Source organism: Spermophilus citellus (genome assembly GCF_964194105.1).
Source record: "Spermophilus citellus genome assembly, chromosome: 17".
Taxonomy (NCBI): Eukaryota; Metazoa; Chordata; class Mammalia; order Rodentia; family Sciuridae; genus Spermophilus; species Spermophilus citellus.
The window spans coordinates 18,196,286-18,221,360 of NC_138199.1; the positions used below are offsets into that span (position 1 = coordinate 18,196,286).

A 25,075-nucleotide genomic window follows, 5' to 3' on the forward strand; every position below is an offset into this window, starting at 1 on the left:
AAAGTGTGGATCCTGCACATCTATCTGGGAGTCCATCTCTGATAGAGGACAGGTTCCCAGAGGACCCAGTAGTGAAGTCAATGTGGCATCATCACAGTGACCAGGTGATCCTGGATGTTAACTCACACTCAGGGTGGTTGGGAAAACATTCTATCTGCAATTAAATCCTTTCTTCATTTTGTTACAAAACAGCACACAGTGCTGTGGAAATCTTGGGGAAGGTGGAGAAGATCAGAGCAGGAGGAAGCAATGGCCCACATGGAGGAGCACTCCAGACCTTTACCTCTGAACCTCGGTGGTGTCTGAGTTCTGTGAGCAGGGAAATGGAAGCCATCAGAATCAGGGAAGTGTTGCACATTTGGCTGCCATAGCTGACCTGGAAGGCACTTGGTAGGTGCCTCCACTCCACCTGACCAGGGCTGGATGTGGCCATTGCCTTCTCTCCACTTGGCACGTATGAGCAAGGCCATCATCACAGAGAGTTGGGGACATCTGTGGTCTGGGTTTTCCAAAAGAGCCAATGCTCCCTTTGCATCTGGGAGATAGCATATATTTTTATTTACCTTTCCCTACAACCACTTCTTCCGTGCAGGGGCACAAGTGCCTCTCAGGTCAGTGTCATTCCTCCAGCCACAAGGGGCAGGTCCTTTTTCTAGTTCTGGGTTGGACTTGTCCCATCTTTTGGTCTGTCCCTTTCATCTATAAACTGGACCCATCATCTCAGGCCTGGTCAGGAGCACAATCTGCAGCCACATTCCCAGCCAAAGACAAAAACTACCCCAGCCCCCAGGGGCTAAAGACTCAGGAGGCTCCTAGAACCTGTCAGAAGTTCACTCCAGATGAGACCTCAGGACTCTCCCTACAGTGTGTACCACCCTGAGTGTGGTCACTGGGTTAAAACATCCATAGAGCCTGGTGCAGTGGCCACACCTGCAATGCCAGCTACCAGGAGGCTGAGGCAAGAGGAACACACATTTGATGCCAGCCTGGATGACTTCCTAAGATCCTGTGTTTAAAAAAAAAATTCTGGCAGAGTGCCCCTGGGACCCACACCTAGTACCACAAATCAACAAATACATATATGTTCTTTAAACATTCACACACTGATGTAACAAGAGCCAGCATCAGGGCCTAGGATGATTCCAGACCTGCCTGTGGCAGAAACAAATACCCGGCACCACCACACCTAGCCCTGCTGCCTGTCATAGCTATCAGCTGAGCTTGGCTTAGATATGTATAGGAAGGGATTGCTCTGGTCATTATCTTGGCATTTGGCCTTGTCTTCATCTGCCTCAGCCCTGGGCTTGGTCTGGGCTTTGATTTTAGTCTTGAACTGACCCTTGGCCCTGCACCTTACTCTGTTCTATATACACAGGCTTCTGTGTGCTTCTAGATTTAACTTAAATCTAGATATGTCCAAGTATCTGAAAGAGCCCACTAACCCGTGGGTGTCCTTTGGGGACAATTGTTGGTAGATCACACCTGTCATTTCATTGGAATACTGAGACAGAACAGCCTTAAAGGCAACATGACAGGAGCCAGCCCCTCCTTGACCAGCTCCTGTCTGCAACTTTCCTTGGAGGGTGATGTTAGTACCACACAGAGGATGGGCTTGGAGGTAGCTGGGCCTGGGTTCTGGAACCTGCTCTGCTTCTTGCTGCTTGGAAAAGTCACATCAAGTCCCTGAGATTCCTTTGCCATTTGGAAACTGAGGCAATCACTGCTCCCTTAGACCGGAGGCAGATGGTCAAGACATCAAGTGTGTTGAGCATCCTGCTAGACTCAAGGAATAAAAGATGCTGTCACTACATAAAAGCTGTGCCCTCCCCAGTCTTAGCAGCAGGGTGGAGCCGGGAGCTCCTCCTTCCTTCACACCCTCAAGTCAGCACCCTCACTGGGAACCTCCTCCCCAGCAGCCTGCAGTTCCTGTCCCCACACCCCCTACTTGCTCTGTGCTCACATTCTCTCCCTCTTCCTTCCAACCTCCACTACCCAGCTTCCCCTGTAGCCTCCAGAACACCCATAAGGAGTCTCAGTCCCATTGCTTGGGCTGGGTGATTGTGCAGAGGCCAGTCCGTCTCCCAGCTCAGGGAGGGCCCAGTCTGGCTAGGAGGGTGATGGTGCCAGCTCTGTGGCCATCCCTGCTTGAGGTTGGCACACAGGCCTGGCCAGGGCACTGCTAGGGATGGAGTTTTGCCAAAGAATGCTTCAGGGCTGCTGGGAGAAAGCCGCAGGGAGTGGCAGGCAGCAGTGCAGGGCTCTGGAGGCACAGGGCAAGTGTCAGAGCTGAGCCCTATGTGGGAAGGAATACTGTCCAGCTTCTAGCAGACCGACAGATGTTCAACAAAGACCCAGGTAATGAATGCAGACGGTATTCCATGAACACGTACCTATGGACAAGTGCACACAACCCATATGGTCAAAACTTCAGAAGCAGAAATGTGCAGAGCCGGGGGTACCTTGGCCTAAGTCCATCTAACAGGCTGATCCGTTCCCTTGGCCTTCTCTGCAGCTGCACCATGGCCCTGCCCACTTTGTCCAGCTTCACTGCTTCTTCACCTTCACTCTTTATCACCCAAGTGTTTCTTCCCTTGGTCTGAAAAATTTTTTTCATATCACATTGCACTGCACATTTCATGGGCTCATCCTGCCTTACTGGGTAAACACTCTCCTCCTCCCCCTTTCAAGTGCTTTACAATTTCTAGAAGTGGCCAAGTGAGCAGAGTTTTTTCTGATTGCTTCATCTGCATTATTGAGCCCTAGGCATGTAAGCTTGAGGCTGGGTTGTGTGCTGGTCCAGTTACCAACTTGCTTTCCAAATGCTTCCTACTGACTTGTTGGGCTTGTACTGTATTTGGAAAATTTCATTTCAAGTCATCTCATTGGCACTTGGTATTTTTATTTTAAGAAAGGTCACTGATCAAGAGGGTGAATTCTGACTTCTAGGCTTATGTTTCTGAGTGCTTGGTCCTAATGCCTCTCAAAGGTGCATGAATTTGCCCAGCCTCTTAACTCATGGTAGATTTTTTTTCTCCTGAAAGTCCCTGTTGATTGCTTTGAATGAATATAGATATGATTTCCTTAAACTCTGATTTCAGGTTCAGAGAGGCAGTACAGAGCCCAAGACCAGCTTTGAGCACCATTTAGGTTCCTCAATAGAGATACAGTGCAGGAGGCTCCAGGAGAAGTGAGATGTGGAGGGGCCTGAGGGACAGGAGAAGCCTGGGGATTTAGAGCAGCCCTGGATGCTGGAGGGGAGCAATGGAGGCAGTGAGATTGGAGGAGCCTCAGCAGTTGCCTCCAGAAGTGAGGTCACTTGACTTCTAAACTTTCTTGCATTGTCTCACGAGTTTTTGAGGGACACCATATATCTAAATCATAACATGTTTATTTATTTGTGTATGTTGAATCATCCTTGAACCTATGGGATATATCCCACTTGATCCATGGTGATAATCTTCATAGTGTGCTGTTGAATTTGATCTTTTAGTATTTAGTTGAGGAATTTTACGTCTATGTTTATCTAGAATATTGACCTGAGTTTTTCTTTCTTTTCCTTCTCCCCCCCCCCTCTAGTATTTTTTCCAGTTTGGGGGTCAAGGTAATTCTGGCCTCATAAAATATGTTTGGAAGAAATCTTTCCTCTTAATTTTTGGGAATAACATAAGGAATTGTTAAATGTTTTATGAAACTTGACAATGAAGTCATGGGGCCTGAGCTTTTTTCTTTGATGGAAGGGTTTTTATTACAAATTCAAATTTGCTACTTGTGCTGCTTGTTATTGTTCTCTTCAGGTTTTTATTTCTTCATGATTCAATAATAGTAAGGTGTATCCCTCCCCCCCCCTTTTTTTTTAGTTCATCAGAAGTATGACTTTTTACAAATTTTTTCTTTTCTGGTACTAGGGATTGAACACAGGGGCACTCAACCACTGAGCCACATCCCTTCCTTTTAAAAATTTTATCTAGAAACAGGGTGTGGCTAGGTTGCTTAGGGCTTCATTAAGTTGCTGAGGCTGGCTTTGAACTCCTGATACTTCTGCCTTAGCCTCCCCAGCCACGGGGATTACAGCATGTGCCATATACTGGTTAAGTGTGTCTCAGTTTAACAGCTTTTGAAGACGAATTTTGATATAATAAAAAACAATTGATTTAATATTCTACAATTTAGAACACCTGACTAGCATGCATAAGACCCTGGTTTGGGGGAGCTTGTGCCCCTCCTGTAGGTCCACGTCAGGACTCCACGCCCGCTGAGGCCACGCTGGCCGGGGTCGGGCGCTGGCACTCTCAAGGCTGGCACTAGCTCACCTCACCATCTCTGTATCTTAGCTCTAGCTCCTCTCTCCTCGCCGGCTGGCTGTCAGGCCACGGCGATGCTTTTGCTCCTCCCGCTGCCCACCGTGGCCCTGAGCTGCGCGGCGGTGAGGGCGGCGTATCTTCTTTGCTGGCCTGAAGGAGGGAGAAGAGCAAGCGGGGCATGTCGTCTGTCCCACTGCAGCCACTGGCTCAAGGCAACCTCGCCGGAGCCCAGGAGACCTGTATGGATGGGCATGGCTTGATAGCAGCGACTGCCTGCACCGCCGGGGTTGTACAGCAGGGTCCCCTAGGGCTTTGCCCACCGCCGCTGGCCCTGCTGCTACTGCTGCTGCTCAGCCTTGGACTTCTCCACGCAGGTGACTGCCATCAGCCGTCCTAATGTCGAATCCAGAAATGTACCACGGACTTTGTATCCCTTCGAAAGCCTGCCTTGGCAACCTGGTGTATCATTCTGCTGTGTTAGGGCTCAGTGACCTCCTGCGCTGGAGGAACTGTTCCAAGGATGGACCCACATCCTCTACCAACCTTGAAGTGACCCATGACCCTTGTAATTATCACAGCCACACAGAACCCAGAGAACATAGGGGAGGGGACCATAACCCTCCCCCAGTTACTTTTTTTGTGGCTTGTTCGGGGATCCTCACCTGAGAACTTTGAAGGATCACTTCCAAACTTATAAAGTGGAAGGGAACTGGACACTCAAAGATAATAACTAGCTTTCAGTTCAAGTGACAAATGTGCCTGCGGTCCCTGGATCCAGTGCCACTGCTACAAATAAGGTAAGTGTGCTTTCTTTTTTCCCCTCTTTCTACTCATAACTTCCAAATGTTTGATTCTTCGGACAACTTTCAAAATGTGGTATAAAAGGGTTATTTTAAAGGAATGTTTTTTAAAATTTTTTTAACATTTTTTTGAAATGCAATTAACAAGAATTGATAAAGGATTTAGTAAGGAACTTGCTCTGGAATATAAAGTGTGGGTCTAAATTTAAATAGATGAGCTGGGGATGTGGCTCAAGCAGTAGCTCGTTCACCTGGCATGCGTGCGGCCCGGGTTCGATCCTCAGCACCACATACCAACAAAGATGTTGTGTCTGCCGAAAACTAAAAAAAATAAATATTAAAAATTCTCTCTCTCCCTCTCTTCTCTCACTCTCTCTTTAAAAAATAAATTTAAATAGACAATGATATGAAAAATAAATAGTAAACTATGAAATGGCTTTCTCCTGGGAGAAAATGCAGGCCAATTTAATGAAGAAATGTGTGTGTGTGTTTTGTTTTGTTTTTCGGTGATGACTTTCGAGTGCATGTGTGTGTAATTCCTCTTGAAGAATTCCATATTCAGTTTTATCAGATGACTGAAGTGGACATTTTGAATAAAGAAAACTGTGAAGCTTGAGGCAGTGACCCATAAGGAAATACATTTTTAAAAAATATCTTCAGGGGCTTGGGATGTGGCTCAAGTGGTAGCGCGCTCGACTGGCATGCGTGCGGCCCGGGTTCGATCCTCAGCACCACATACCAACAAAGATGTTGTGTCCACCGAGAACTAAAAAATAAATATTAAAAATTCTCTCTCTCTCTCTCCCCCCCCACTCTCTCTTTATAAAAAAAAAATAAAAAATAAATAAAAAATATCTTCAGTTGTAGATGGACACAATATCTTTATTTTATTTATTTATTTTTATGTGATGCTGAGGATCGAACCCAGTGCCTCACACCTGCTAAGCAAGCGCTCTACCACTGAGCCTCAGCCCCAGCCCCATGGAAACACATTTTATTGGTGATTTGGAAGTTATAGTAAAATGCAATGACTATCAGCCAAACTTCCCAATGGAAAACCCATAATGGTATTTGTTCCTAAACTTTTGGTGACCAAGGAAGATACAAATTGGATATTGCATAAAGGGATATATAATCCCCATGTAATTTCGGGCCTTGGGTTAACAGTTTAAGTCAGAGCTAAGGGAAAAACTGGCAAAATTAAGTTAAGCTTACCCTGCCTGCTGTCCATTGTCTATAGCCCATGTTTGTTTATTTTGAAAACACTAGTACTGTTCAACAGCAACTTCCAGGCACCAGTGTCTTCCTACAAATAGGTAGAGAGGAGCTATCAATAGGGTTTCCAATTGCCAGTCAATGCTAGACAAAAAGGGTTTCTACTAAAAGAGCATCCCAAGTAAACCACTTCCTTCCCTATTATCCTAACCACAAAACCATACATATGGCTTTGTATGTAAAGCAAGACCATCTCATTTGCTTTAACTTCCTTTATTTATTGTATCTATTCATAAGCTGCTTCAGATTAAAATACAATTGGTGAGAATCAAGCTTTTGAGATACTTATGACTGTCTTTTGATTCTGGGTCACCTTCCCTTGCCTCCGGGACACCTTCCCTTGCCTCCAAACATATGTGGTATATTTTTAAAACAAATTTTAATCGTTTGACTTGGCATTTTATGGACGCAATTTTATAATACCTACATATATATCTGCATAACCCAGGGATTTGTATCGCACTGAGTTAATTCTAGCTCCTTACCTCTTTAGGAAAAATTTAATAGCACCCATCACCACCATGCTCCCAATTAGTCTTTATGTCAGATTACCTCGAAGCCGGCTTTTCCTTACCCTGAAATTGATCATGAAAACATAATTGATATTTATAATTCCTTCTTCTACACCTATTCCATGTTTCCTTTTTCATCACTTTAGCTAGACTCATCTTTCATTCCTAGGGAATCTGAATCCTCATTATGTTTCCCTTTATTGGGTTACTGAAATGGTTTCCCATTAACATTTACTTGTGACACCCCCCAACAATCTTCTGGATATCATAATGGTCTCTTCTTTCTCATGATGTAGAAAAAGGCAAATTTCCATTATTAATTGGAGTTGAATTGCCTCTGGCAATATAGTAACTCCCTTGTTTATTGTTCAGTGACATAAAGAACTGCCAACTGGTAGATTTGGTAGAATCATTCCTTTCTTGGAAATTGTATCAGATACTTCTTGTGTGCCACTGGAAATTCTCTCAGCCATTATCTTTTACATCAGACATGGCTGAAATAAGCAGTTCTTCACAGATTTTAACCACCAGCCTTGTGCATGTAGTTAGTCTGACAGCATTACCTCAGACATGTTCCACCTGCTTCTTGTGTCCTGCCATTGGGTCTCTCTGATTCCATGGAGGGAATATCATGGAAAACCAGCTCAACTCTCACACATGCAGAACTTGTAAGTACACGGAGTTAATGCCAATGATTCAGTTTTTACAGGTGCTGAGTGATTATGAATTTATGCCTCAGTCATCACAGAGCCAAGTTATAAAGTAGGGTAGTATATCTTGTTCCCTATTTAATATCCCTCTATTCCTTACTTCTCACAATCATATACAATTCTCAAATTACTTGCAAATAAGATTTTGTCTCAGCCTCTGTTTTTTTTTTAATTATTTACATCACAGGCTATGACAGAAAGTAAGATCTCTAATCTTCAAATCAACAAAGCCCAACACTATGGTTGTGGGAAGCAAAAATTCTGTGTTATTTGGCTTAATAATGAGAGATTTTCCTGCTACCATCCCATTGATTCCCAGACCTGTGAATCATGTCTATGGCAAAAACAGCACCAAAATGGATTTCTGGTTCAAATATATATCATATTCTATAAGAGACTACAATGACTTTTTTTTATTATTCTGTTTAGTACTTTGTTTCCAGCATTTGAAAAAAAAAAGCCTGACATAGAGTAGATTCTTAATAAATATTTGAAGCAGTGCTTTCTTTATGGCACACATCTAAAACTCAAATTGTCACCAGCTTGCCAGGCTGGCAAGATGAGCTGGGTTCAAAGGAGCTCGCTGTATCAATAACTAAGAAAATGGCTAAAAAATCCATGTAGCACATGAACACGAGTTTCTAAGATCGAAGGCAGGAGGGCTCAGTGACCCCAAAGGTCAGCTCCATGCTGTGCAGTGCTGGAAAGAGCAAGAGAGTGAGCATACCCGAAACTCCACTATTTATTGGGGAGAAGACATTCGATAGAACATTCCACCCAAATAAGGCAAGGGGTAGGGTTTCAAAAGGTGGAGTCTTGCCTGGTGATGTCTTGTGGTCAGCAGATTGATTGACATCTTGGCAAGTCACACCCATCTCAGTTGCTGTGTGAGATCACAGGCTGAGAGAAAGGAAAGGCACATTTTTGTCGCACAATGCCAGACCAGTCTTCTCATACATTCAAATGTGCATAGCTCACACACACAGCCCATGGATGGCTCGTGACACCAAATGATACAGAGAAGATAAGCATAGGCTCTGCACCAGATGACACACAAATGCATGAAGTGTTTCATATTTTTCTGAAGAGACAAACATGTCATTAAAATATAAAAAATAGTTTTGGGTTTTAAGTAATAAAATAGAGAAGCATTTTGGAATGAAAAATGGCAGGCAGGTTAGTATGGCTAAGGATTGTGACTAGTGAAAGAAGCTAAATACCTTGCACTAGAGTTCATACCTTGTTACCAGTTCTTAAAACATTTTAGAAGCTATCACTAGTCCATATCGCTTCATCTGTCTATTATCCCGTAGACCAAGGAGAGAGACCAATTGGGATATGACTGCAGTAGCCTGTCCGAAAAGCAGAAAGAGGATGGGAAAGAAGGAAGGAAAGTAACATAAAATAAATTAGAAGGAACAGAATTGAATGAAATAAACTGACACCAAGTAAAAGCAACACAGGATGTGTTACTTGCTATGTCTGTTGAACTGCGATTGAAGCTACGTAAGGTTAGATGCCTCCATAAAAATAATTGACTTTTATAGCTTAAAACTATATTAAGCAACCATCTTTCAAATCTTTGATTTAACTGTTTCCTAGTATTTTGTACACAAGAGGAACAGAATAAAATGTTGTTCTTTAAATTAAAAAAAAACGATGAAGTAATTAAATGAACCACATAAACCAGCAGTTCCAGAACAGCACTTAATAATAATACTGAAGAGGAATGGTACTGATAGTGAGAATGCTTTTAGTGATACCCACTTAAGTGAGACACTGGCTTTTGGGCTACTTCAGATATATTATTATCCCATGTTGAAGAAGCACCCATCTATTTCTATTATAGTGAGCATTTTTATCTGACATGGTCACTGAATTTTAACAAATGCATCCTATCTTTGAAAAACTATTTCCACATTTTCAAAAGGACTTAAATATTTTAATTCAAGAAGTGAAATACAGAAAGACAGTTGCTCCATAACTATACAAATGGTAAATTAAACAAGATAAGAAAATGTTTTAATTTATACTATTTAAATTTCATTCATTACTTTAGGATAATAACTCATCTCAACATCTACAATTTTAACAAGCATCTGGGAAGTTTGTTTAGTTGTTGTTCAGAAACAGATGTTGGCCTGATAGAAACACATTTGAAAACATTCTTGTTCTGGTCATAGTTTCCACTATACCTATGAACAATGCCTCTAATAAGTCTCAGAAGTTCTCCTGTTTTTCAAAACATAAATATTTTTTAAAAAAAGTATTACTTCACCTAAATTTTATATTTTAACAAATATACACCAGAATCACTCCAACGCTAAAGTTTCCTCACTTGAGTCAGTGCCCCACTGCTGACAAAGACTATGACAGTCATATATGGATGCCCTGTCACAGAGTAAAGACACGGACTTGGATAGGGCTTCTTACACGATAACAAGATGCTGCTTCTTAAATGTATTAATAATTCCTAATGTAATGGCACAAAAATTATCCACTCTCCTATCAAACTGTCAGAGTTCCACTTTCAGTATATGGCAGAACAGGTGATTCACATCAACTGACTCCCAGCTAAGAAATAGAATAGCTGGATAAAAAAAAAATTGTTTAAAATCCCCTGCATAGGCATCAGACATATCAAAGCAGTGAGGAGTTATATAAACCTCATCTGGGAGAGCATGGAAGTTCAAGTTGATTTGGGGGTGCATTCTCCCTTAAGATATCTGCCAACTACAGAAAGGTCCTTTACAAGGAGTGAGCAGAGGTTTTAACAGTCTTAGAGCTGGGAAAACAAAAAATGGAGTCTGATGACCTTAAAGAAAGAGATTTTAGCAAGCACTCACACCCCACCCCAGGTTTAGGATTGAAACCAAAACAAAGCTACACATTTAAGGGGACTAGTTATTCAGAATAAAAGACCAGAAATCTCCAAATCCCCTCAATCATGAATAAAACTGAATAATTCTGATATTTCTTTCACTAAAAGGTCATTAAAAGCACTTAAAATAGAGGAAAGGACTTATGATTTTTAAAAGGGACTACAATAAAATGAAGAATTTCCCTTCATCAAAAGCCACCAGTGAAAAAGCAGATCATGGAGTATGAGGAAAAATATCTGCAATAAATGTTAACAAAGAACTTGTACCTAGAACAACTTTCTTCAAAAAATTCCCATAAATCAATAAGAAAAAGACAAATAATGCAATAGGAAAAAAAGCAAGAGACTGAAACAGACTTTGAAAAAGAAGATATCTAAATGGCCAGTAGTTATATGAAATGGTGCTCAACAACACTTGTCACCAGGCAGAGAAGTAAGATAACACTAAACTTACTGAGGGAAGCTACAATAAAAAGAAAATACTAAGTGTTGATAAGAATGCTGAGAAACCATGACTATCCTACACTCCTTGTTGGTGTGTGAACTGATACAATCCTTGGAAAATCCTTTGACAATAACCACTGTATTAGCTCTGTAATGTGACAATTTTACTTCTACAGATAGACCAAACAGAAATGCATGCATATGCACAAGAAATATATACAAGAAAGTTCATATTCATTATGTTTATTATTCATAATGGCAAAAAACTCTTCAACTATCCCAATACCCATCAATAATAAAATGAAATTCTAAATTGTGGAATATTTGCACAACCAAATATCTACATAGCAGCATGAATGAATGAACAATAGCTACATGCAATAACATAGATGAATCCTACAAATATTGTTGAGTGATAACCATACATTTAAAAAAGGATATACCATATGATACTATTTATATAAAATTCAAAAGCAGGCATAATTAATTTATGACATTAAAAGTCAGAGTAGTAATTGCTTTTAGGTAAGAGGTAGTTAATGGGAAGAGGTTCAATGGGGCTTCAGAGGTGATGACAACATTTTGCTTATTAACATGGGAAGTGTTCACTTTGATGCTCTATTGAGGTATACAATTTGGGTTCATGAACTTTTCTGTATAAGTTATACTTCAGTAACAAGGTTTTAAAAAATGCTTAAACTGGAAAAAATAAACATTCAAGATATTAAAATAATTAATATGACAATTACTATTTCTTGATAACCTACTGTGTGTCAGGCACTGTGCATTTGTTTTATTGTTTCATTTCTACAACAGCCTTTCAAAGCAGGAATTCATCTCCCCATTGCAGATTTTTAAAAACCGGAAGCTCAAATAGTTTGAGCAGCTTACTTATGTCATAAGGCTGGTAAATGATGAAGCACACTAAACATTGGAAACCAAGTGTGATTTCAGAATTAAGGCCAATTTCAGAAAATAAAGTCAAGCCCTTTTACAAAACATGTAGGACTTATAAGGTCTCCAGCCTCCTTTGGGAACTATAGCCTTATTTTTCACCAAGCCTCTTGCTTATATCTCAGGCCACTCCTGCCATAACTTCAGAATCCCTATCCCCAACCCCTTCACTTACTAACTCCACACTCTGGTAATTATATACTACTTGCAGCTCCCCGAACAAGTCAGACTTTCTCATAGCTTCATGTCTTTGCATATGCTGCCCCCTCACTTTAAAATGCATCTTCTCCACCTCTTGCCCTACCAACACTTTGGCTGAGTTGGCTCTTATGGGTTCTTAAATATCTAAGGTAATATAAGTGATTATCTCCTTTGAAAGTCTTTCTCTGATCTGGCCCACCCTTCTTATCTACATGTGTAGCACCCTACTTGTACCTCTGTCATACCACAGTGTAACATTTATGTATCTGTCTTTCTATATGAAATTAGAAATTCTTGGAGAGAAGGAGCCATTTACCACTTATATTTACCTTTCACTAAAAGGTCATTAAAAACACTTAAAATAGAGGGAAGGACTTATGATTTTTAAAAAGAACTACAATAAAACAAGGAATTTCATTTTATTGAATGAAATTCTTAGTAAAATGAATTTCATTTTATTAAGAATTCAAGGATATATCCTTTGCACCCAGTGCAGTGCTTGACACACAGGAGGCTCTCCAGATTAGCTAAACAAATAAACTTGTTTAATATCTGAACTAAAAGCAAACAAAATGTTTCAAATACTAAACAAATGGAATTTCTATTGCCATGAAATTATTGTCTGCATTTTTGTTTTGTTGGCAGAGGCTTTGCAAAGAATCCTTTTAGAATTTCATTAAACACACAAGACAGAATATTTTTTCCGTCTCTCATAAGAAAACTCTTTGAATAATATGGTCCAGGTGTAAGAGCTGAATCAAGAACAGCTAAACCACATTGAAATAAGGGAAAAAATGTTGGAAATGCAAATAAAAAGTAACAAAGAAGATGATATTTGAATAACTTCCCACATCAACCTCTTATAGTTCTATTAACAGTGATAAAGAAGACAGTTTTTAAAAAGGAATGGTATTTCTGAAACAATATGGAAGAAAAATCCAAGCCCTTTCTTATTTAGAAAGAGATTACAAGTTCATACAAATGACAATGGTGGGCCATCTGAAGATTTTTTCCATAGACTGTGTTCTCTATAATAGTTAAATCCCCAGATGAGTCTACTGCATTATAATAGTAAGTACATTATTAATAATAACAAGCATGACAGCTTAACAGAAAAACATCGAATTATAATCAGAAGTCATGCATTCTAGTCCCAGTTCTTCAACTAACTAATATTTTGTAACTTCAAGAAAATTGGTTTTGAAATTTGTTTTTATCATATGTATTTAGGTTGTACAATAAGATATGTACATATATGGTATTGAAAAATGTGAAATAATTAGTACAGATAAGCAAATTAACATATCCATCACCTTCTATAGTTACCTTTTTGTATATGGTAGGAGCACCTAAGATATACTCTCTGCAGTTTTTCAACATATAATACATTAATATTAACTACAGCCCTCCAGCAATATATTAATTATATCTCTAGGCTTATTCATCCTACAACACTGAAAGTCTCCCCATTTCCTTCTCCTTGAGCAAATTATTCAACCTCTTTACCAAACTGTTTATCTATAAAATGCAAATCCTAATCCATGCTTATCTTCAGAAAATTTTATCAAATTACATTACTTATTCTTTCAATAACTATCTACTGAGTACTGGTAGTAGGCATTTGATATTTTGAGGTCTACTTACATTTATCTTAATAAGATCCAGATTTTTCTGTAGGAAATCTCTATTGGAAACCAGATCTATTCCATTCTTAGATTTGGATGAGCTTTCTCCCCACACCTAGATCCAGGGGTGACCTATGAGTCACTTAAGCCACTCAGCATATTCCATTCCCCAGATATACAGCTCAGGGTTTCAGTGATAGGGATGTTTCCAGTCAGAAATAACAATACATAAAAGTTCATTTGTTAATTTCTGGGAAAGAGCAACCAAAAGAAATTCATCTAAGAATGTGACAGTGTGGTGTAAGTCAAAATGGGTCAGGCAAGTCTGTGTTTCTTTTGAAAGCTTCTAGACACTGCATTCTTTGACTTCAGACTCCTTCCTCCATCTCAAAGGTAGCAGATATTATCTTGCAATCTCTCCCTCTCTGATCTTCTGACTTTGACCTTCCTGCTTCCCTTGTAATTATGTCAGGCCCACCCAGAAAATCCAAGATCATCTTTCCTCTGAGATACTTAATTTAACCATATGATCCAAGTCCCTTTCACCACATAAGCTAATATTCATAGTCTTTGGAAATTAGGACAGGCATCTTAGGGGCCAACACTTTAACTACCTTAGGCACTATTGCCGCAGTCTGGCTGGGCACAATTCAGGAGCCACTTGTCAAAAGAAACTAACTTTATTTTTAGAACTACAAACGCCAAACAAAACAGCTCCTCAGGGAAAAACCCCTCAGAGCCCAACTGCCACCACCGGCTTCCCACAAGCCTCTCACCCCCACACAACCCTCACCACCTCCCACAATCCTCCTGTTCTTGAGGCCGATTGGCTGGGTTGCGTGGGCGGAGCCAAAGAAGTCCCCCAATGAGCAGCTCCGTGGAGGAGCCAATCAGCTAGATGTTGCTGGGGCCGCTGTGAGCCAATCATCAGCTGGCAGTCTGAAGGGCAGGGAAACAGTCCAATGAACATCACCGCAGAGGAGCCAATCAGCTAGATGTTGCTGGGGCTGCTGTGAGCCAATCATCGGCCGGCAGCTAGTTGCTGGCAGCTGGAAGTTTGCTGGGGCCTCTTTGGCTGTGGCTCTCAACACACTATCATTAAAATTGCAATTCTTTGAAATACTTCAGGGAGCAGGAAAAATAAAACTTTCATTTCAGAGGAAAAGGACTAACAAGAGATGGAAGTTAAAAATGAAGAAACAACATGGCTAAATCTCAAAAACAATACTGGGTGAAAATGCAAGCTGTGTAGTTCTATAATACATAAGTAAAAAAAAATAAATTATTGGAATCAAATGTACATTATAAAACTATAAAAATCAGAGACATAAAGGATACTACAGTCATTATCTCTAGAGAAGCAAATGTATGGGGGCTTCAAATTTACCTCTGACATGGACATATGGATATGCATTAAATTCTCTGTACTTTTCCATATGTTGGGTTATTTCATAATTTAAGTTAAGTAGTATTTATTTAATTAAAATAATGGAAAAAATATGTTTTGGATCTCTACTTGTTTATCTCTTCATTCTAAGTAAGATCAAGCTCCAGAAACATTCCACAAGCTCTTCCACTTTTAAATGCTAATTTAGAAAACAGATTAATTATAGTGTGGTTATTCTTATTAGTAAAGTATTCTCAATATTCTTTCAGAGTATTTCAAATATGATTTAATTTATATTGGTATTAGCACACACATATACACCTACCCCAGGCCTTGCTCTAGCTAATTCCTGTGTTTCCTTCCAAATGCAACTCAACTCTCATTTTAGGTATGAAGCCTTCCTCTCTATCTGACTTAGTTGCCCCATTTGCCCATCCTTCCATCTATGCCATCTCAAGGACATTAACAGAGTTTTTTTTAGGATCTGCAATCTATTAAATGCCTAAGAAAGGTGAGTTGAATAAATGAGTGAGCCCAAATGCCCTTCTCTACCTAAACAACTCCACATTCCACCAATCTCCCTCCTTCCTTTTTCCTTCTTTCTCAGTCACTTCCTGGGTCTTCTCACCACCTCTCTTGAGTGAAACTCACTCCATCCCACACTCTTCAGACTGTTACTGTATCTCAAAGGACAGCAGGAGAAAAACAGTAGTAATAAAACACACTTTCAAGCCTACAATCCCATCAGATTAAACAGGGAAATGTTCCCACTCAGTAGTTCCCCCATGTGAGACATTTTGGTGGCTTCTACTTACCCTTGAAATGAAGTGTCAAAGCCTCACCTTGATGGGACAAGCCCTACATGCTCTGGGCATGGCCACCCCTCCAGCATCATCTCATGTCACTTGGCTCCTTGCTCCAGCAGTTGGGCCACACAGACTTGATTCTCCAGACCTCAGATGCACCAAGCTCCCTACTACCTGGGGGTTTTTGCCCATGTATTTTCACTTCTTGAAGTCTATCCCACCCTCTCATCCCTTGACCCAGAGGACACTTGTCCTCAGTGTGATCCAGCCTAGATTAGGCCCCTCTGTTATACAAACACACTAACTTTTATATCAGACTAGCACATACCACAACTGTAAAAGTATTAATTTATAAAACTGGAGTAAATGACAGTTAAATATCTGTTTACTTAAACTGCAAAAGCTCTAAGGGAGCAGGGAGAGTGTCTTGTTCTTTGAAGTATCCGTAACTTTGAACACATTGCTTACCACCTAGGAGTCGGTCAGTCTTGTTGCGTACATGAGATTGATCTGATGAGTGTAAAGCCACCCCAGAGGGCTTCCTCTGAAGGGCAGATTGACTCAGAGACCACAGAAGATGTGCCTGGAGAACACTAGATGCCACTGGGACAGGAATGGTGACCTACATACTGTTACTGCTCCAATAGGAAAAGCAAGTTGGAAGGGGCAGCGGGGAAACTCTGAAGACCGAGGTGACCAAGGCCATTGCACTGAGAGAGGAGCCTACAAGTCCTGGGTGCTCCAGGTGAACTGGACCAGGGCACATCTGCAAGGCCTGCATTTGCATACCCCAAGCAGGCACAGTCTGAAGGGAAGTGACTGCGTAGGGACTCCCCAAACCTTTTAATACCCTTGTATTTCCACATATATTGCCATCAAGAGACATATAACTTACCCATAGAGACCTTCTTTATACCCCCAACCCCAACACAGACACACAAAGTCCAGTGCTGGGCAGATAGGAGTTCCTTAACACATCAGATCAATGACTTGGAGGCTCTCTATGGAGTATTTCACCCAGGGTTGCCACATAAGGCTTCCTGGGTCACACAGTACACAACTCCAGGGACGCAGGGCTGTACTCACATACGACATAAAGTGAATGGTCAGCCCAGGGTTTTACACCCTATTAAACTGAAAAACAGAATTGGTATTGCCTCTCTTGGCTGAGAAAAAGAACAGGGACTTGATCAACTAATTTCAACCGCCCTCAAAAAAACTGGGGTCCAATAGAAGAATGCTATGATTATCATATAATTAATATGAAGTGAAAATTTAGAAAGAAAAATATTAGAGCCAAATTAGCTAAACATCATAAAATATTTTAAGATATTTAGTGTGACACAGGTTAGGTTAGGCCCTAAATATCATTTTAGGCCCTTTCGGTTAGACCCTAACGTTAATTTTAGAAAAGAGATCTGTTAAGTGGAGAAATAAATTTCACAATCATGAAATAGCATAAGAAATCTCAAGGAAGTAGAGAGTATCCCCTGACAGGATATTTCAATGCTGTGGGTATGAATACACATAACTTTGTAGGTTTGGTGGTCAAAAGTTGAAGGTGTTTCCATCTGATGGCTTCTATTTTCCCCACTAAGTAGGAGATTAAACTACCTATAGGTTTTTAAAGAGAAATGGGGTCAAGAATGACAGCTTTGAAATAACTACTGGAAAATATAACAGAATTGATGAAGGAACTAGAGTAACCACTGGGGTATTGTAAGGATTAAATGAGACTCTGTAGGTAAAATGCATGGCATGTTGTAGGCACTCAATGTTCACGTCCTTCCCCCTCCTTCCACCATTTTTAAGGAAAGAAGTTTCTCACTCATATTTGTCTCCTCTATCATTGGGCATATTGGATGTCTAATGTTTATTGAATTAGTTCTAAGTCCTCACACACAGCAGGTGAGATACATTTTTATAGAATTGCATTGTATCCCTTCCTTTCTGCGAAATGTTGCTGCATTGTCAGAGAAACGGCCTGGTACAGTTAAAAAAAAAAAAAAGTGGTCTCTCTTGATACCAGCCTAACTAAAGTTCATAGAACTTGGATCTTCAGGCCAGGAAAAATCATGACCTTTGCATCTCATGCCATTTATTCCAGGTCTCATTTTCCCCTCCTATTAAACTGGGATATAATATTGAACCTATAAAACTATCTTATTAAGATAACACACAAATGAAAGAGCTATAGGGGATAGCCTATTGTTTCAAAGGCTGAAAAAAACTGCTGTGACCATTTTGGCAGTTCATTTTTCACAGTATCATGTGCCATAAAAATGTTCATGACCATTGACCTAGGTGTCCCATTTCCAGAAATATATCCTCCAAGAAGGGTTTCCACCCTTTTTCTATCAGCCTACCCAGAATGTTCCCATGAATGGCCCATTCCTAGATCCTGAACTAAAACCTATTTACACTAAGATGCGATTGTGTACAGGAGCATCATTTTTTTTGTACCAGGAATTGAAACCATGGGTGCTTTACCACTGAGCCACATCCCTATGCCTTTTTTTTATATTTTATTTAGAGACAGGGTCTCACTGAGTTGCTTAGGGACTTGCTAAATTGCTGAGGCTGGCTTTGAACTCCCAATGCTCCCACCTCAGCCTCCTAAGCCACTGGGATTTCAGGTGTGCATCACTGTGCCTGGAAAAATAGCCTTTTCTTGGCCCCTCAATAAGACTTGCCTCAGTGAAGGAAGATATTCTGGGAATCATTTAAATCCAGTACACTAAATGCAGTATTTCACTTAATAAATTGGTCACACTTTCCACAAGATAAAGCAGTATGGGAAGAATCAAGTTGAAAATAATCATCTTTATGAAATAACTAATGAGAAGTTGTACTCTTTGTGTACAATGTCAAAATGCATTCTATTTTAATGCATAACTAATTATGACAGATTTTTAAAAGAATAAAAATGCTCACACATATGAGTTGGGCTGAGGGGCAATAAAGATAGTAACAGTAGCAGCTCTTTCATGCTCATTCTTCCATTGCCTCCTCATGAAAATTCTGTAAGTCAGATAGGAAGATTTGGACCTTTGGTCTCCTCATGGAACCGTGGGGTTATAGCCATGCAAAATAAGCTGAGAGCCAGCAGGGCCAGATGGGTAGAGCACTGCATGGGCATCTTGTGGCCTGAACCACTAACACCATCTGACTGTGAATCCTTTACTCAAGCTGCTTCCACCGTTGCTAAGGGGTTCAGATAGAATCCTGGACAGGCATGCACATTGAAGTGTAGACAGTATGTGAAGGTCACATGTCTTACAGCATGCTGGCCCTGAACTGGGACCAATAATGTTTTTGGTCCAAAAACTGGCCTTCCTCATATCCATTCCTGTTAAGCAATACTCCAGGATTTCTAGTCAGTCTTCACATTCACATACCAAGAATAAAATGTGGCCATAACAAGGCAAAATAAATATTTATTAGAAATCAAAAAGGCATTTCTTCAATGAGATTAAGATATTTCACTCTTTCTATGATCCCTTTCTCGAACATAGCTTCACACACACATTTAAAATAAAAAACATTAAGAATATAACTATAAATTACAACTTACAAGGGTTAGCACCACTGATGAGAATGGGGTGACAATTCTCTGTTTGGAACCAAGATCACAGGAAAAAAAAACAATTGATACAGACATCAAGTATGGCTTACAGGCCTGGTGGCCTGGATGACAGCCCATCCCCCTGGCCTCCACCCAGAGCAGAGGATACAGCTCACTCAGCCTTGAGGAAGGAAAGGAATGTCAATAATACTGCATTTTCCTTCCTTCCTTCCTTCCTTCCTTCCTTCCTTCCTTCCTTCGTTCCTTCCTTCCTTCCTTCCTTCCTTTCTTTCTTTCATCCTGTCTTTCTTTCGGCCAGGTGCCTTTAAGAGTTGAATGGCTTCACAGTACACCCTGGCACTCCTTATCCCACATTTATTAATATGTGGTGCTAATAATTAAACTCAGTGCCTCATGCATGCTAGGCAAGCGCTCACTACTGAGCCACAACCCTAGCCCGTGAAAGTCTTTTAATCTACCTCTCTATCTCCTCTATCTCACTGCAAGTTATTTGTCTGCTTAGGTTTTCTTTTTCCTCTTGATTCAGTTTTGGCAGATCTTTCTTCTGCATCCACACATTCCCAATCCTCAGAGCAACTTATTTAGAAATGTATCCACTTCTTCTAGGTTTTTTCAGTGTATTGGAGTAAAAGTTTTCAAAATAGTCCTTAATGATTGCTGGATCTCTGTGATATCTGTGGTGATTTCTCCTCTTTCATCCCTAATTTTATGAACATAGCTTTTTTTTTCTTTTTTTTTTTAGAAAGAGTGAGAGAGGGAGAGAGAGAGGGAGGGAGGGAGGGAGAGAGAGAGAGAGAGAGAGAGAGAGAGAGAGAGAGAGGGAGAGGGAGAATTTTGATGTTTATTTTATAGTTATCAGCAGACAGAACATCTTTGTTTTGTATGTGGTGCTGAGGATCGAACCCGGGCCACACGCATGCCAGGCGAGCGCACTACCGCTTGAGCCACATCCCCAGCCCCAGAACATAGCTTTTCTACGTTTTTCTCTTTGTTATGTTTGCATAGGGTCTTATCGATCTTGTTTATCTTCCAAGAAAAAATTCTGTTTTATTGATCCTTTATACTATTATTTTCTTAGGCTCAAGTTCATTATTTTGGCTCTGATCTTTTTTTAAATTTTTTTATTTGTTTTAATTAGTTACACATGACAGTACAATGACCTTGACATATCATACATTTGAATCAGATGGGATATAATTTCTCCTTTTTCTGAGTGTACAGGTTGCAGAACACATTGGTCATGCAGTCATGTATATACATACAGCAATAATAATGTCTATTTTATTCTGTTGTACTTCCTTTCCCTCCCCCTTCCTATCACTTCTCTCTACCCAATCTAATGTGACACACTTCTCTCTTTTTTTCCTCACATCGTCATGTTTATATTCTGTATAACGATGAGGGTCTCCTTCCATCTTCCATGCAATTCCCCTTCTCCCTCCCTTTTCCTCCCACCTCTCTTCCCTCTCTAGAAGTAGTCTTCTTCTCATGCTCTTCCTCCCTACCCCATTTTGAGTCACCCCCCTTATATAAGAGAAGACATTCGGCATTTTTTTGGAGGGGGGATTGGCTAACTTCACTTAGCATAATCTGCTCTAATGCCACCCATTTCCCTGCAAATGCCACGATCTTGTTATTTTTTAGTGCATTGTGTATAAATGCCACATTTTTTATATCCATTCATCTATTGATGGGCATCTAGGTTGGTTCCACAGTCTAGCTATTGTGAATTGTGCTGCTATTGATGTGGCTGTGTCCCTGTAGTATGCTGGTTTTAGGTCTTTTGGGTATAGTCCAAGAAGAGGAATAGCTGGGTCAAATGGTGATTCCATTCCCAGCTTTCCAAGGAATCTTCATACTGCTTTCCAAATTGGCTGCACCAATTTGCAGTCCCACCAGCAATGTAAGAGTGTACCTCCCCCACCCCCATCCTCGCCAGCACTTGTTGTTTGACTTCATAATGGCTGCCATTCTTACTGGAGTGAGATGGTATCTTAGAGTAGTTTTAATTTGCATTTCTCTGATTGCTAGAGATAGTAAGCATTTTTTTGTGTATTTGTTGATTGATAGTATATCCTCTTCTGAGAAGTATCTGTTCAGGTCCTTGGCCCATTTGTTGATTGGGTTATTTGTTTTTTTGTTGTTTAACATTTTGAGTTATTTGTATACCCTAGAAATTAGAGCTCTATCTGATGTGTGAGGAGTAAAAATTTGTTCCTAGGATGTAGGCTCCCTATTCACCTCACATATTATTTCTCTTGCTGAGAAAAAACTTTTTAGTTTGATTTTGTCCCATTTGTTGATTCTTGGTTTTAATTCTTGTGGTATAGGTGCATTATTAAGGAAATTGGTACCTAGCCCCCGTGACGGAAATTAGGGCCAACTTTTTCTTCTATTAGACTCAGAGTCTCTTGTTTGATTCCTAGATCCTTGATCAATTTTGAGTTAACTTTTATGCATGGTGAGAGATAGGGATTCAATTTCATTTTGTTGCGAATGGATTTCCAGTTCTCCTAGCACCATTTGTTGAAGATGCTATCCTTTCTCCATTGCATGCTTTTAGCACCTTTGTCTAATATAAGGTAGTTGTAATTTTATGGGTTGGTCTCTGTGTCCTCTATTCTGTACCAATTTTCTACCAGCCTGTTATGGTGCCAGTACCATGCTGTTTTTGTTACTATTGCTCTTCAGTATAGTTTAAGGTCTGGTATAGCGATACCACCTGTTTCACTCTTCCTGCTTAGAATTGCTTTAGCTATTCTGGGTCTCTTATTTTTCCAGATGAATTTCATGATTGCTTTTTCTATTTCTATGAGGAATTCCATTGGGATTTTGATCCCACCACTGGACTCTGGAGCTCTTCGTTGCTGCCACCAGACTCCATCATGGACGCAAGACAGTGATACTCAGCACTGGATGCTGACTTCACCCTCTGCAGTCAGACTCCTGTCAGCACTTCAGGATGAAACTGATCATGGCAACATCCCTCTGTTGTCACCACTGCTGCTTCTGGACTCTTCTTCTGCCACCACCACTGTGAGTATGCAGCAACGGATCTCCCAAACTGCAGCTGGATGCGAACACCTCCACAGATGCCACCCCACACGCCAATGCTCAAGTCCGGACCTCGGAGGCCTGATGCCCTATGCCTGAAGCAGTTACATGTTGCTGCTGCTGCCACCAGATGCTGCCACTCCACGATGCCCCTTCAGTGACTCTGTCCCACGGCTTCTGCTGTGCTGCCCAAGACCACAGAAGTTGGGAAGTTGGGCATCCTCCATCACAGTCACCTCACCAGAGTCCACGGCTTGCCACCTGCCTTTCTTCACCCAGGAACAGCCACCACTCCTTCTGGGTGCTTGAGGAGTTGTTGTGCTAACTCAGGGAACTCATCCAAGGAAAACAAGTGAGTACTTTAAATAAAGGCTGCAGTCCTCACAGCAGGCAGTGGGTGAGGCTAGGTGGGTCCAGCCTGCTGGTGAGGAGGCTGGGCAGAGCCTGGGGGCTGCTGGCCTGGTCTGGACATTGACCCTGTGGTGCAAGCTGGAGAGGGATCTCTGGCTTCTCTGGGAGCCCAGCCTGGAAGCAGCTTCCCACCCTCTGCCTTTCCCCCACCCTCACACTCCTCTCTGAAGGGGACTCTAGATTCCACAGACAGAGCCATCTGGGCTCTGGGCCTCTGGGTAGTGGTGTGAGGCCCTGGTACGTTGCAGCAGTCTGGTGACAGCCAGAATGGTCAGACTCCAGCCGCCTGGACTTGGGGAAAAACAGCCTCTTGGGAAAATACCCTCCTAGATCTACCAAAATTAGCCTGCCATTGGCTTCTTTCAAGAGATTATCAAGAAAGGAAAAATATCTTACCAAGTTTTGTCTTGCAAATGGTAGTGTGGGGAGAGGCAAAGACATCAGTGTTGGTACAGCTAGATTCAAATCCCTCTTAACTGGGTGACCTTGACCAGGGAACAGAACAAGTACAACCTTGGTTTTGAAGAAAACAGGGAGGATGATAAGCCATGGGTTAAATTAAGTTGTTCTGCACTACCTCCACTTGGGAACTAGGCAGGCATTCAGCATTATTTCCATGCAGAAATATACTCTCAGACTAAAGGTGACACACTTAGAAATGCACCTTTGGAAGACAACTGACCTCTGAGGTAGGGAGTTGAAACTTACTTCATGTTTTTATAATAATATATGGAAGATCATAAGCCAAAGCATGAAATGTTGGGTCAGGCTCATGAAATTATAAGCTGTTTTCAAATTTGTTTAAAGTTACATTGAGATAAATCTGTGTAATTCAAGCCCCCTGGGATATCCCCCTCCTCTGCCACACACACAAGGAGCACTGTCCACAATTTTGTACTCCGCTATACAGTGTCACCAATTATATCATTACATGTATATACACATACATAGATACATATTATGTAATATTTTTTTCCTTTTGGTTTGTTTTGGGACCTTCTGGAAATAGAATCTCATATACATTCTTTTGCACCCCCTCAGCTGACCATCAGGAAGAAGGAAACACCAGAGAAGCTTGAGGATCAGAAGGACACTAGCCCTGCTCTGGTCACCCTGGAAGCTGACTGGCCTGCACACACCGAAGCTTGAGGAAACAGCAGTCCTGCTTCAGCCACTTGGGGGCTGGCTGATTAACACAAGGTGGAAGATTAACTAACCAACAGACAAATGGACTGTTTCATCCTCTAAGAGGGCTCTCATACTGTGACAAATTGCCACCCTTACTTCTATCACATACATAGTCCTTTCCTTGGTCTTTAATACAGGACTGATAACAATCAATCAATCATATAGCTAACCCATAATGGGAAGGGGCAAGGGAAGACTGGGGGACTTTGGATTGGGCAGAGGGGAGTGAGGGGAGGGAAGGGGGTATGGGAGTGAGAAGGATGATGGAATGAGATGAATTTTATTACCCCATGTACATGTATAATTGCAGGAATGGTGTGACTCTATATATAACCAGAGAAATGAAAAGTTGGGCTCCATTTGTGTATAATAGTAAAAATGCATTCTGCTATAATTGAAAAAGAAAAGACAAATTCATAAAGCACTAAGGCTTAAAAGGAAGTCTGAGAACTTTTCTCATCATGAAAATATGTACACTTTTCTTGTATATAATTAAAACTTATTAATTAAATTGCTTAAAAAAAAAAACCCTAACCTAGCACATGTACAAGTTCAAACCTGAAAGGGCATTAGGGCATCAAGCTCACTATTTGGAGGCTGGTGTTCTATTCTTTTTTTTTTTTTTAAAGATAGAGTGGGAGAGGAGAGGGAGAGAGAGAGAGAGAGAGAGAGAGAGAGAGAGAGAGAGAGAGAGAGAGAGAATTTTTAATATTTATTTTTTTTTTAGTTCTCGGCAGACACAACATCTTTGTTGGTATGTGGTGCTGAGGATCGAACCCGGGCCGCACGCATGCCAGGCCAGCGCGCTACCGCTTGAGCCACATCCCCAGCCCTGGTGTTCTATTCTTGATATTTTCAAAAGTTTAATTGACATAGTATGAATTATGCTATTAACTTGTTTATTGCTTCCATGTTTGTCTCCCCTTTACATTGAAACTAT

General features: G+C 41.0%; 1 pseudogene across 1 annotated transcript; it reads left to right on the forward strand.

Annotated features, from left to right (window-relative positions):
- Positions 1–4,479: 4,479 nt before the first annotated feature.
- Positions 4,480–24,096, forward strand: LOC308635533 (repulsive guidance molecule B-like; annotated as a pseudogene). The gene is made up of 2 exons: positions 4,480–5,098; positions 23,989–24,096. The product of its transcript is annotated as a repulsive guidance molecule B-like (transcript).
- Positions 24,097–25,075: the final 979 nt, after the last annotated feature.